The following is a 15,506-nucleotide window of genomic DNA, read 5'->3' as shown; positions in this document are numbered from 1 at the left end:
TAATAAAGGCTGTCGCAATTTACAATTTCAATTGCAATGTGCAGAACGTGACTGTGGTGTACCAGTGACATGTGGTGATTAGTGATAAAGATAGTCCACTTAACAATAACAAATTCATCAAGCATAACATCAGCAAGGATGAAAAACAGACCCTGCACACCCTTAGTCATACCCCTTCAATCATTGTGAAATCAGCAGACAAAGGTGGAGCCGCGGTCATTCAAAACACCCAGGACTACATCACAGAAATCAATAACCAACTGAGTTGCATGGACAGCTACCAACGGGTAAGATAGAATCCAACCGAAGAAATCTCTACGTATACGCATACCCAGGTTCTGAGGGACACTGGGTTGCCCCATTACGTTTTACACATGATAAATAAAGGCAAGGGCTCATTTTTGTTGAAACGCTGTAAATTCCCGAACATGAGAAGCCTGTCTAGCAAACTGTGTGCACCGATGGGCACATGCAATCTACATCTGAATACATCGGGTCATTGGTCGCTGTCACCGATGACCATCCTGATTCTATTGCTCCTGGATCAACAGCAAGAAGTAAATAAAATGTGCATTCAGTGGTACACTGCATTGCAGATGGCATATCCATGGCTGCAGGCGTGGGTTGTGACCTGCAAGATTTGCAGAGAGTATAACTTTGGAATAGTAATCAAACTATTTACAACTCCTAGACCAATGGAATCATTGGAGGCTCATCATATGTTTGTGAAAGTTTATGTATGTGTATGATATTTCTATAGTGCAAACCTAGCTAAAAGGCAGTGGATGAATACCACTCAGAACTCCTAAGGAAGCACACACCTACTTTCTACTGGCACTATGGTGTGACTAAATGTGCGTCTCACACTCCTTAGTATGTAGTGCTCCACAGGGCTCATCATTCCCACCCCTGTAGTTTAACAGCTAAATTGTCCCAAGAAAACACACTGGGGGATATTTACAATAAAATGTTGGAGCGCAGTGTTGCTCCAAAATTAGTAAAAATGCAGCACAGATAAAAAAGAGCGAAATACGAGGAGAAATTAATAATCTTTCCTCGAATCGCCAGTCTAAGACCAGGTTTTACCTGGCCTTAGTTTTTGGCGCTGCCCCATAGATATGGGTCAGCGTCAAAAAGCAATAGGTGTTGTGGCGGAACTCCAACTGCAACACCCACTGCACGCCCCTTTCACGCTAAGCAAAGGGTGAAAAGGGGCCCTATTTACAAGGCGGCGTTAAGCCACGTTAAGTGGCTTAACGCCGCTTTGTAAATAAGGAGAAGGGGATATTGGCATTAGAACGTCACTAAAAGTGATGTTCTGGTGGCGATATACCCTTGTAAATATGCCCCTCTATTTCTCCCCATGGTGTACGATAGAACAGATGTAAATTGATGATACACACATACTTTTGCGTCTTTGGGTAGGTTCTCACAATGCGAGTTGTAGCACAGTATGTCTGTAGGCCATAAACCATGGATTTGGAAACTGCCTATGCCTTAATGCAGAGAAAGTTCAACTTATGGTCTTATGGTTGGTCATAAGTGCTTAGTTTTGAGTTGCCCATTCATTTAAACCCTGTCCCTGCACCAGTAAATTTGGATCCAGACTCTAGATACTTTTTTTTATTGAAATGTTTCTTATGAAATGAAGAAGTAGCCCTTGTTTAAGGCCGGTCTGCACCATGTTTACAATCTGGCGTAAACTGGACCCATTGTTGATGCTGTCCACCATTGATCCAGTGAGTGATCTTTCTAAGTTTGGGATATTGATCTGTAGAATATTTAAATCTTCCCCAATGTCTGATGGTCGACTGCTCAGAATTGTGCTGTTCATATAATATAAAGACCAATGTGGCCAAGGAAAATATGACCATCTTTCTAGGTACACAGATAAAACATGGCTGTCTGTCAGTGGAGATGCAGGTTAAAATTGATGTTATAAGGTGAGGACACTACGAGCCTTAAGGACAGAATCCTCCCGATCCCCAGACAGGACACTCGACAACTTTCTGCCCAGGGGACTGGAAAATGTGTGTAGGGCGGATCATGCCATCCCACTGCAGATCTGAGCAGGGACTGCGTGGGTGGGAATAAGGTAGGAGAGCAAAAGAAATAGAGGAACAAAAATAATATAGCAAACCTCAAGACAGATACTTTTCTCTAAGTCTTTCAATCAGATAGAGTGAGGAGAAAATAACATGAGTGCTAAGATTGCTATGGAAAGGGTCCATGGTAAGCCCTCTTGCGATTTGACCAATCGTTGTCAGTTTTACTAGCCTCAAAGAGCACTACACTTAGCCATGGATCCCAAAGTTGCCAGTCTTGATTTGGGATACCATTTATGATTGTAAACCTACATTTGTGGTAGAAATGAGTACATTTATATCTAGTAGCTATCCACAAACGAATACCTGTTGTGGCCAAACAGTGGTGTCTCTACCGGTGATTTTTAGAGTGGTACACACAAGGGCCAAAAACTGACTGGACCACCTACAATGGGTGATGAAGCAGGTTGTGTGCATATATATATATACATAAAAACACTGAAATTCACCAGTTATTGTTTACTGAGCTAACTAAAACTTGAAACCTTGAATGCACTGCTTAGGACCTGATATATTACATCACTCATGACGTGTTTAATGGCACCACTGATGACATCACTGGGGACATCTCAAAAGGCATGGTTTGCTTTGTAAGTTTGTGAATGCTTACAAATGTGAGAGGTTGTCAGAAATGGAATATGGCTGAAGTTTTTCTCTAGAGAAGAGTTGGAGTAAGGACCCCTTTTATGGTGGAAAGGAGAACTTAGGGGCATATTATCAAGCCAGGCGATAAAATTATCGCCGCTTTAGCGGCAGAGAACTGCCGCTAAAACGGCGATAATGGGCTTGATAATATGCTCTATGGAATTCCAATTGAAGCCCATGTTAGACGTCCTTCACATTTAACATGGGCTTCAATTGGAATTCCATAGAGCATATTATCAAGCCCATTATCGCTGTTTTAGCGGCAGTTTTCTGCCGCTAAAGCGGCGATAATTTTATCGCCTGGCTTGATAATATGCCCCCAAGTAGTCTGAAACTTAGCAGGGGTGTAATGGAAGGTGGTTTTCCAAAGCGAAAAATATTTCACTGTAGAAAAAAAGAAGACAAAATAGATAAAATGTGCTTTTGCATATGAGGTTACCTTTCAACAGTGCAAAATACACAGTGTACAATGGGAAAATGGGAAGTTAAAAATGTCACATGAAATTAACAATTGTGTGCCTGGAAGCCTGCTGCTTGCTAAACTTTCCTTGTGTACTACTGTGAATCTTCGTGGATTGCAAAAAAGTGTAAAAGTCCATTCAGGCAGAGGTGTAAATCTTCAGCATATCCCTTCCCACTTTTTTGTGACTCAAGCGCGCTGTCACTAAACGGCGCTGTTGGAAAAATGCTTGAAGGGAATGTGCTGGTACTTCATTGCAGAATGAGTCGCCAGTGCAACCATTGTAGTTAACAGTTTCCACTTCTATAACAGGTAGGAAGTAGGAACCGAGGAGTCAGGTGAGTTCCTCCTGGCAAGGAGACTCCCATAGTGACAATGGTCCCATTCGCCAGGCTTCCTCCAGTCTGACATTCTCACAAATGGAGCTCCCATTAACATCTGCATATAATTCCCTTATGGTAGCTGGTCCTTCAGCTCTATAGCTTGCGGTTCCTGTCTCAATGGTCATCACGCAGTACAGGGCAGAATGATGTCACCCGCAAGTGCTGGAACTGGTGTTGCATGCTTGTCTTTCATTTTAAAACCTAGATTTACACTCAGAATAAGAGTGAAGGGGTGACCCTGTCAAGAGCATACAGTTAAAGACGCCCTACTGGTCAATCCTATCTTTTTTTAGCAGGAATATGTATCCTCTGCAGGATCTGTCCACCACCTCCAGATTAGATGGTGTCATCATACAAATGTCCAAGAACTTTGTTGTTGTCACTATACTGTCCAGTCAAACATCCACATCATAATCAGCGGATCTCGTAAGGCCTACGATAATGATCGAATGATGAGATAATTTCAGAGATTTTTGGTTTTACTCTATTGGGCAGATTAAAAAAAAAAATGTCAAAGCGCGGAGCTGCAGCAAATTTGGCAGCACGGCTCTCTGACATTTTTAAAATGCAGGGATGCGGTGTATTCACAAGAATATGGTGCACCCCTGTGTTTCTTCTAGGGCTGGCGTAAAAAAAAAAAGCTGCCTAGCGCCAGCACAGGCACCGTCCTGCCATGTTGCAGGGGTGCCTGTGCTGCAGGGACGATTGTGTATGTGTAGGAAGTGACACCTTCTTGCACATAAACAATCAATAATGGCGATTTGCTCTTTCTATGTGTGCTGCAGGAAGGGCAAGCAAACAGGAGAAATTAAAAAGTTGTCCTTGTATTGTCATTTTAACGCCTGGTATTGCATGGCATAATTTGGTGCTGCCTCAGCCTTGTAAAACTGGGCAGTGTAAAACCCATTGCACGCCTCTTTGCCACAGAGGACTGCGGCGGAAAGGGGCATATTTACAAGGTGTTGTTAAGCCAAGCTAAGTGGCTTATTGCCACCTTTTAAATATGGGAAACCAGAGCGTCAAAAGAAGTAACGCTTTGATGGCAATAGGGGCTTGTAAATATGCCCCTGGGTGCGCTGCACAGGAGCAATAAAGCATTGGCAAGCTATCGCCCATGCTCAGTTACTGCTTCCAGATGAGAGGGTCTTGTATGATCATTTAACAAACCTACTTCCAGCTCAGAGGATCTTGTGTGATCAACCACCACAATGAAAGAATGAGACAGGCTCTTGAATCTCTGGCACAGCTCTGTATAGTATATAGATAAATATGGGAGAGCTGCCATCATCATGCCCATGCTGGCAACTACCAGCAGAACAACGGATCTGTGTGAACCATTACATTGTTCGTTGAAAGGGACACTTCCATCTCCATCCTGTAGGATGTGACCCATCAAACTCAAAATGACCAAAAGTACCAGGACCATAACAACCTGTAAAAGCAGAACAACAAAAAGACATGCAACAGACGCCACTTTGGATATTTGCTGTCAGCAGTACCAGTGCCCAGAGCCTGCTCGCCGACATGTTCATACCCATCGAAGGGGCAACCATGAGTGAAACTTGAACATGTCCATAAGCTTCACCATGGACAGAAAAGAGACCTAAGTGAAGGTCTTATTTAAAACAGACCTTAAACTCTAGAATTATCTGGAAATCACAGAACATACAGAGGCACAGAGTTAAAATCCAATAGGACTCACCTAATGACTGAAGAAGCCTCTGACACAGACATAATACACATTAATATGTCATGTACTGTAACGTGCACATTTTCTGCAGAAAAGCCAAAGCAACCGAGAAACAAGCAACAGTAATAAACCCACCATGACAGAAGGAATGGAATAGATGCCCCTGGGGTTCCTTAGCCACCTGATGTTGCCATTAGTTAGTCCCACTAAAAGCTATCATAACAACAGCACATGTGCCATGCAGTAACTAGAGCCACCTGTGCAGCCTATGTAGGGCAGCGGACTAGGCAGCCATCTTGAGAACAGCACCTGATGCATTTTTCCTAATCACTGCAATGGGCAGCTTGCCCCAAAGAAACAAACCCCAACAACACACATAGAGTCACACCAACTCCCTTGAAGCCTTAGAGGGAAGCCTCATCCTGTGCTGCTTCCGAACGGGGCTGCAGCAATAGCACCACACCAATGGGAGGGGAGGCCCTGACAGGCGCCATCTTGAGCTCCTGCAGCAAGACATGGCAGACGGAAATGAAATCCAAGCTATGACTCTAGGGCTCCAGTGAGCTCTGCTTCATGCGGGTAGAGTGTAGCTAGTCCTTTGCTATCCTTTTACAAATCACTGCTTTTCGGGTGTGTTAGTCCAGTTGGTCCAGGCGAAGTTCTCGCTGCTGGTTAACAAAGTAGAAAAAAAGAAAACATAACATTAGCCACCGTTCTTGGCACAAAATCACTTTGGTCCATGCTGAATATGATGCCGCAGGCATGCTACCAGGTGCAGCCCATCTGTGGCATTGAACCTAGCTGACCAGACGCAGCAGGTGCATGTGGTACTTCCATAGCACACATCTAGCCAGAAGACAGTGGAGGGCTGTGCAGTCAGAGACAAGATGAAAGTCAACGAGGAAGAGAAGAGGGGGCTGGGTTTTGCATGGGTAATCATTGTGATGAAATGTACTTTAAAGAGGTGAGTCTTGAACTCTTTCCTCGGTTGGAACAGCGTTGGGGCTGTGCTGAAGCACACGCAGAATGTACAGTAAAACACTGTATGGGTACATGCTCTCTCTGGTTCATTCACTTGTGTTGTGTGATGAGAATCTGTGGGGTCCAAAGCTTTTGGGCTGAGTCTGGGGTGAAGTAGATAAAGGCACAGATTTATCAACAATTTGAGGTGGTGCTGTCTCATCAAATTTGATGCACACTGGAGCAGAATGTTGATGTTAGATGTACTCTGAGCACAAGTTTAGTTTACGTTGGAAAGTAGATCTAATGTAACACAACGTAGCGCTATGTGGTGCTTTGCCACACATTGTGTCAAATGGGTGTTCTACGAGTGGTACGATGGTGTGCCCATACTGTTGCACATGGATTTTGAGGAAAAATGCTACACACTAATATTTATAGACAGTTAATTGAGCTAAAAACCTCCTCGAATCACGCATACACGTGGAGAAAAGTTTATCTTTTCTGCCATTCTTGTAGAGTTAGCATGTGCAGTGTGCTGATCAGCACACATACAAAGTTTGAAAAGATTAAAACTATGTCTCCGCATAGTTGTCTGTATTGGAAAGGTACTCCAGGTAAAAACTTATGCAAAATATGCAGACACCCTTGCTTTGTGCTGCAAGTGTAGGTGCATGGCACAAGGCAGCCTAAAGTGTACCAGAGCTTGGGGAGAGCAACAGAGCTATGTCTTAGTAGATAGACCAGAAACAAGCATCCTGGGACTGGTTCCTGGGTAACACCCTTCATCAGCTAGGCTAGCTTGAATCCAGTGGCAAAGTGAACAAGGGACCCACGTCTGGGCATACCCTGCCAACTTAGGGCAAACAAAGCAAGTAAAAGGAGATGATGGACAGAGCACTTAAACTTTTCAGACACTCACCCCCAGTCACAGACCTACGCTCCACCCATCTCCTCAGCCAGCAGAGGAGTGCTGCCCATCAATAAGACGCAGTACGAAGTGTGTGTGTGTGTTTGCGTGTGTGTGCTCATGCATGTGTATGTGTGTGTGTGAGTGAGTAGGTGGGTGGGTAGGTTGGTGTGTGTGTGTCCTCAAAGGTTGAATTGAGCACAAACCTAGCATCTGCTCACCTCAATCGTGTGTGAATGCTGGGCTTGGAGCAAAAACAAGATGAGGAGTAAGGAAAAAGCAACAAAGGAACTATAAAAGTGAAGACAACAAAATCATCCAGTCATTAATACAGTATCTATTTGTGACAACCTGCTTAGTGGAAGAGGCCACACAGTAGAACACATAAGCACCGGAGACAAGGGCACAGTGAAGCACCCGCTGCACCAGCTGGAGCAGGGGTGCCAGTGGGCAGATTACATCTGTTTTTATGTTTTTTATTGATATAATTCTTTATTATATTTGTAACACATACATCGGAGTATAATCGATATCCCCAATTACAGATCGATGCCCATCAAGAGGACCGCAAAGTGCCAAATGGGTTCAAGAGCATAACAGTTATATATGTAAGTTATATATGTATATATAAATACCTTTCCGGGCTAGGGAGCTTGAAGTGACCACTTCACTTCAGAAGCGTACCTGTCTGAGGTGCAAACATGGGACGAGGACTGTGGTTGACCTTAAAGAAAAGGGAAGTGTGGTGTGTAGGGGGACAGACTCTGAGAACGTGCTGCAGCACCAGTTAAGTAGAACACCATTGATGGGGCGTCGCCAACAGGAAGCCTGGAGCGCTAGCTTTGGCACGTCAGCTTTAGTAAAAAAGTGATGGGCAACTAAAAACATAAAATAAATAAACTAAAGCACCTTCACTGCAAAGGTGCGGTGGGGGAATTGGTTATTTAAATGGTGCAGCCCAAACTTCCATGAAGTTAGGTACAAGGATATCAAAAATATCAAAGAGACAGTGGCGCCTCAAGAGGACTTCAAGTCCCAGCTCTCACAGTATTGAGCAAAGGCTCGTTCATTCACAAGAAAGTAACTGAGAACGGGCAGCAGCGTTGGTTATGTAGACATCCTTGGATGGGGACATGGTGCATCAGCCTGAGTATAAAAAGCAATGGCAACTAACATCTTAAGTGGAGCCCAGCAACACCTCTACCGCACAACAAGCTTCATTATCAGAGGTACTACAAGCAACATAAAATTAAGCTAATATGAGTGTCAAAAGGTAAATCATAAAATAAATAAAAGCAGTGTCTGCTGCAAAGGCCCGTGCTGGAGGTGGTGCTGGCTGTCTATCTGGTGGAGTGAGGGACCATAACGAAGTTAGGTACAAGGAAATCAAACTATCCAGAACACAGTAGCATAGCAGGAGAACTCCACATCCTAGCTTTCTGCTTGATGAGCAAAGGCTTGTTCAGTCAGGAAACAAATACTACTGATACACACAATAGATGACATTCTGACAGACCTAAATGGAGCAAAGTGGTTCTCCAATTTGGACCTTAAAATAAATACCACCAGCTGTAACTTAACAAAGCTACTCTCTGCATAACAAATTTTCTCCAACCATGTAGGACTCTGGGGGCCCTATAGACTTAAATGTCTCATCTTGGCAGCCACAGAGGTGTTTCAGATCACACTCAGAAAAGCCTTTTAACCAGCCTAAGTAGAGTCAATAACATAAGCAGCAACATCTTAATCTACGCTATAAATATGCAGGACCATCACAGGCAGCTGAAAGCATTTTGCCAAAGAATAGCAATCTGCGGTGTCAAATTATGAAAGGACCAACTACAGTTATTTGACTATGTGTTCAAAAGACAAGGTATCAGTTCTGACCTCTAGAAGGTTGACCTGTTGTGGCATACCTTTAAACTGTTCCACACTCTCAGGTGTTACAAAGGTAGTAAGATGTTTGGAGTCTTTAGTTAGTTGCACCTGTTTAGCAGCAGATATATCGATAGCAGTAAGCTTCACAGCCCCCTTCAATATACTCAACATTTCAAATATATTTAGCGAAGGTTCATGGTTCACCCATATGTTTTGGTTGAGATTGCGAAGATCACGCAATCAAAGTGATTTGTCAGTTTTCCTTCCTAATACCACTGGAGAAAGCCAATCAGAACTCTCAATAGGATCAATGATGTCCAAGTTACAGATTCTCAAATTCCATAGTCAATTTTCCCCTGAGGCATAGTGGTACATGACGAACCTTATGCACAACAGGAATGGAAACCCTTTGTTGTTTCAAAAGACCCAAACAACATCCAGGGAACACTTTGCCCCATGCCTTATCCATATCTGTACATACCTCAAAAACTGCATTGCCTTTGCATAATTTGTGCTTAGAAATCACATGATGAGGGTGATTGGGATCCAGCAGTATATCCGGATTACCATGATCATCCCATCCCAATAAATTCAATCCTTACTTTGCAACAAAAAGGTTACAAACAACACTCTTCTCCTCAATGTTTAAGTTAGCTTGAAATTCGCCAATCAGCTCGATATTCAAATGCAAAGATTGAAATCTTTTAAAAGTGTCTGGACCAATTATAGTAAGTTATAGTAAAAGACAGTTCAGAATCAGCCATTAAACCAACTTCAATGCCATTTATCCGTACATCAAAGTGGCGCCTTCCTCTTCACCACTCGCAACAAATGTAGATGCTGCAAATTATTCTCACCACTATTTGCCCGATCCTCAATCTGCAAAACGGCATCACTGCTGGCATTGCATTCACCCTGTTTATCTACATTGGATACTACCACTTTCTGCTAACCCACAGCAGGATACACTCTAGCAAAATGTCCTTTCTGATTACACTTAAAATATGTCAAATGAATTGCAGGACAATTCTTAGCCGAACCCGCATGACTTCAGTTACCACACCTAAAGTAAAAATGAGGGCAAAGATTGTACCAATCTATAAGGAAGGCTCAAGGTCCTTGTCATCCAACTATCGCCCAATTAGCCTCATTGATATCTCACAGAAGCTTTTTAGCCAGATATTTTGGACAGGCTGAATGAGTGGGTTGAGGATGTTGGTTTACTAACTGCCCTGCAAGCAGGGTTCAGGGCGGGGATCAGCAATATCAACCAAGTATTTTGATTACAAGTTATTTATTGGAAATACTTTACCTTGGGAGGCAGCAGTCTCTATGTAGTTTTTGTTGACCTTCGGACAGCCTTCGATCTAGTACCAAGGGAGGCCCTGTGGAAATTCCTAATTAACATGGGTGCCCCAAAATACCTTGTGATGTTATCAGAAGGATGCAACAGAAGAATTATGAGCAGGTTAGGTATGACACCGGTGGGGAACGGTCAACATCCATCCCGGTTACATGCAGAGTAAGGCCGGGATGTGTTCTTGCCCCAACCTTGTTCCTACTCTATATCAACCACCTTGTGGCCGATTTAGAGGCATTTCATTATGACACCCGAGTTTAGCGAACAAGAAGGTCCCGGCCTTCCTGTCTGTGGATGATACCATACTCGTGTCAAATCCCCTACGGGCATTCAAAATCTGTTGGACTTGTTTGCTGTTTTCTGCGAGCAGAGAGATCAACTACCAAAAGACCAAGTACATGGTTTTGAATCCTTGCCACACAACCAGCCCACATCCGCTCCTCAATGATGTTCCCTCGGAGAGAGTTTGCTCCTTTGAATACTTGGGGTTCACTCTTATGAGGCATGTTGGTCTGCACAGATCAAAACAGTATGCTTAAGCTAGAGCACTATGCAGGAGGTATTACGAGGGGTTTCAGGGCATTAGTTTTCGACCGTTATCCCCGGCCATGCAAATTTATAATCTTTAAGCATTTGGGGAGGCTCATTATACGGGGGGAACTCTGGGGCCATGAGAATGTTACTGATCTGGAAGTGGTGGAAAATGGTTTTCTACAATCCCAGACTAGTCTTCCTTGTAGTACCCCACTCCACCCACTCCCGTTGGATCTTGGTCATAGAGTAAACATCAACAAAGTGTCCTTAGACCCCTGCTGCATTGGAGAAGGCTTTCGGCCTGTGTGTTCTTGGCGCCATATCGGATGGGACTGGAGGAGCTATTAAGGCATCCACCAGCTACTAGGATTCCCTGGTTTGGGTACATTAAAACTCGCCTGGTCAAGGTTAAGTGTGAATAACTGTGGGTGAACCCAGAAACTGCAATCAGAGTGCCAAAGACTGTTTTTAAGTGGATCTATTGGAGATATGTATATGGAGATATGTGTGGGAGAAAGAGGATGGGCACTCTGACTCTAGCCTTCTTAGAGTTTAGAGAAGTTTACTCCCTGAAAGAGCATATGGATGCTTTTGAGCCCCCACTAGCAAAAACTTTGTATATTAAATTTCGTAATGGGACTTTTACACTGTGTACCTTCACTGCCAAATGGCAACAATCCTGATACCACTTGCCCCTGTTGCCCCCAGGTAAAGGAATGCATTGATCCTGTTTCATTTTTTTGCCATCACTATCATGTCCTTAGGCAGAAATGGAAATTGCCGCTTTGCCGCAATATAGGGATTAGAGATGGCTACATTTTATACTGTACTTCTGAGGATTTAATTTGAATATACAGTTTAATTCCCCAATTTGAAACTGTAGTTTTTAGCTGACTGGTTATAGGTATTTATTTTCTAAGAGACATTTTATGGCTGTATCTGTTTACATTCTATGTTGCCATTTATGAAATGTTTATAATTGTTTTTTATTAATGATGTTAATGTTGTTTTTATTTGTGTGAGCTTTCATGGCATTGTTTACTGAACAAAGATTATTAAAGTAAAAAATATTAGCTTGCTCTTCTTTTTAGCAGACTGCGTTTCTGCTTTAAATTGATTTTTCTTCAGGGTATCCTTGTGAAAATCCTCGTCACATTGAACTCTGATCCCATTACACTGCAAGGCATCACATGAAGTAGACAACTCCTTAAAGTACAACTCAGAATTCTCAATGTCCATAGCGATGCTCAAAGCAGATTCCAAATCCGGGTTATCAGTCGAAAATAGTTTCTATTGAACTCTACGATTGTTGGTTTTCTCAATTAATTGATCCTGTATGATCTCATCCTTGAGATCATAATATTTGCAAGTGACAGCCAGTTTTCTTACAGATGCCACAAAATCATCAATAAATTCACCCGGTTGCTGAAGTCTCTGTGAAGCTTATGCCTTTTGAGCGCTACATTCTTCGTAGGATAAAACCTCGTGTCCAGCGTCTAGAGGACAGTGGCATACTCATCCACCGCTTCAACATATATTATCTCTCTAGCAGCACTCTCTTGCGTAACTCGAATTTTTACCTCCTGTATTGATAAGAGTTTTTAGGATAGACCTATTCTCAGGTCCTACATCATGCACGAGCAAGGCTTTTTTTTCTTATTACTTAAGATATCCCCATCAATTGCCTCATGATAAGCCTCGAAGGCATCTTTCCACCTTTGCCAATCTAAAGAAGGCACATCAGGTGCAGGTAGAAATGGAGGTGGGGTTAATACACCTTCCACGGAAAAAAACTAGAATGTAATAACAAAAGTCACAAATCTTACCAGACTGCCCAGGAAAGTGAAATAGAGGTATACAAATTGTCATACCAAAGTCACTTCATTGTCCCACATTGTGACTGTGAAGTGCAGGAAGGTCAGGCAATTCACAAAATGGCCGGAGCCCCTGTCACTATAGTTAACTGGGTGAGACTCAGACAAAATGGTGGATGCTCAGTTGAAACGCATCATGTGGTATAGATACAGTCAGTGATGCCTTGCGTTTGCAGTGATCACATCATGTCCCACGCTACACCACAGGAAAGGAAAGGGAAAACTCCCTCAAGCTACCGTACATTTAGTTGCAGACTTGTTTCAGATGGTAAGGGCCACCACTCACCGAATAGAATAGCGGCCTGATTGGACAGTGGATCAGGCACCAGAAGACTCAGCAGAGTCCACACATTGGCAACAGCAGAGACAAGTAGGGGGTCGAGGGATCAGAGTTCCTGCTCGTCACCAATATGAAGAGAAGTGATGACCAAATTCTGGATGTTTGAGGTAAGGTAAGTTGTATTCAAGCATCGTAGAGTGACCAACAACACCTCACAGCATCCAGGTCCTTCCCAACCGCCTCCCTCTGGAATCCTTTTGTTAGAGTATTCCACGTTCCGCACTTGAATGCAAGACATTCTACATAAACCACACACACTCATATAATCAAAGTATAATCAATGTATTACATATAACATAACTGAAACCATAATGGAGATTTCGAACCCTTTGCGTAATTGCGTTTAGGATCTAAGCCTAATAAAACCCCTTATAAATCTTTCTCATATTTCTTTTAATTTAGGCGTCCTACCTTCTTTGTTAGTTAGAATAAATAGCCTTTGGTTAATTCTGAGACCTGTTAGATTAGGGAGCAGTAACTGGAACTTGACTGTGGGCTTACAGCAGGTGGGGATGGAAGAGAGCTCCTGTACCGGGTAGACTCGACCATCAATAGGTTTCCAAGTCTTTGTACCATGATGGGAACGTGGAGAGCTTACCTGCTCCCAGTGAACTGTAAGTTTCTTAGTACAGTTTAGTGTATCGTGACCTGACTTGACTAAGGGAGGACCTCTCCTGAAGTCTGCTGATTCCCCCTACCCGTGATGTAGAGCTTTATGCGTGAACACTTGCGCTTATTTTCCTCTGAACATTAACATGGTTCAACAGATGCTGACACTCTCTCCTTACAAATTCCCCTTACCACTTTCAATGCCAAGCTTAGGGAGATCCCGTTATGGAATCTATCTATTGCCTGTTTTATCTTCTGTACATCATTATATTTTGTATATATGTCTTCTCTTTAATATGTAAAATTAGATTGTATGACCGAATTGATATACATGTTTAATTGATAAATTGATTTACTGTTTGAATGATTTGTAACTTTGACTACATTTGTTAATAAACCTTCTTGGTTTGGACACCATCCTTTCTCCTATTTTTGTGGAGCCGAACTGATTTCCCTGTAGTGGAGATTTTGCGCTGATGAGAGGTCCTTTTCTGCATTTTTAGTCGACAATCAAAGGTCCGTAAAACCAGTGGCAAACACTGATAGATGAATTTTAGCTGAAAGAAAGTTCTCCGGATATGTGTTTAAGGGAAAGAAAGTGACTAGGATGAGCTCCTCTGGTAAAGCAGCCTGGAACTGACCATGCAACGCCAGTCCCCCGGCTTTTGCAAGAAATAAGAGGGGCCGAATTTCACTTTCGCTGCCTACAACAACAATGGCACAAACATTATAACGAGGACAGTAAAATCAAGTTTTGAGTTGGCTTATCAGAATATAAATCCAAATTCACTCATACTGAACTGCTTATTACTCAATTAACACAATCACAGAGGCTCATAACAAACAGAAAGAGAACATTACAATTATAAAGGGCTCTCATCAGTGGCTACAATTGCTCCAAGCATAACTTGGACTCAAGAATTCTGTGCTAAACTAAATAATTTTTAACTCCAATACTTGGTTAGCAGCAAAACTTAACATCCATTCCTCCTGTCTTTTATGCTTTCATGCAGTTTATGAAGAGTAACTTCCAGATGTAATGCCGAAAGCTACATCTGGCTCCCCATTAGACCCTTGTCCTCCAGCTTTAAAACAATGGTAACTGCAATAAAAAGCCATTTATTGAGCCTGCTGAATACATTCTCCGCTCAGGCCACAGTACCAGATTCCTTTAAAAACGCATGATGACGATCCAACTGGTTTAAAAAACTACAGGTCAATATCCATTCACTACCTCCTTATACCTCCAAAGGTTTAGTCGCTCATGTAGCCCAATAAATCTGTAATTATTTGCAGAACTCTAGCTATCTCCATCCTCTTCCAGCTGGGTTCCACCCAATGTACAGCACAGAATCAGTCATATTATCAGTGATGGATGATTAGAGATGGATGGGGATGAGGGATTAGTCTTGGCACTTGTATTACTTGGTCTGTCCCCTGCCTTCTACCCAGTCAAGCATAAGATCCTTATTGACCTTGTAGAGGCTGCTGGACTCCAAGGACTGCCCTTGAACTGGGTCAAATTGTTTCTGGCAGGCTGAATCCAAGCAGTCCACGTTTTGCTTTTTTCAGCCAAAGCAATGCCTATAAAGTGTGGAGACCCTCAAGGGTTCATCATTGTCTCCCATTTATTCAACCTATGTGCTAAGCCTCAGGTACAATAAATAGCAGCAAGAAGGTGTAGACTTTACAGCTCTGCCTATAGCGCTAACCTACTGCTGTGCCTTGATGACACATTGGCCACTCAATTAGAGTTCT

Source organism: Triturus cristatus, chromosome 2_1 (genome assembly GCF_964204655.1).
Source record: "Triturus cristatus chromosome 2_1, aTriCri1.1, whole genome shotgun sequence".
In the NCBI taxonomy this organism is placed as follows: domain Eukaryota; kingdom Metazoa; phylum Chordata; class Amphibia; order Caudata; family Salamandridae; genus Triturus; species Triturus cristatus.
The sequence above is the reverse complement of the archived record's forward strand: the minus strand, read 5'-3'. Positions refer to the sequence as shown.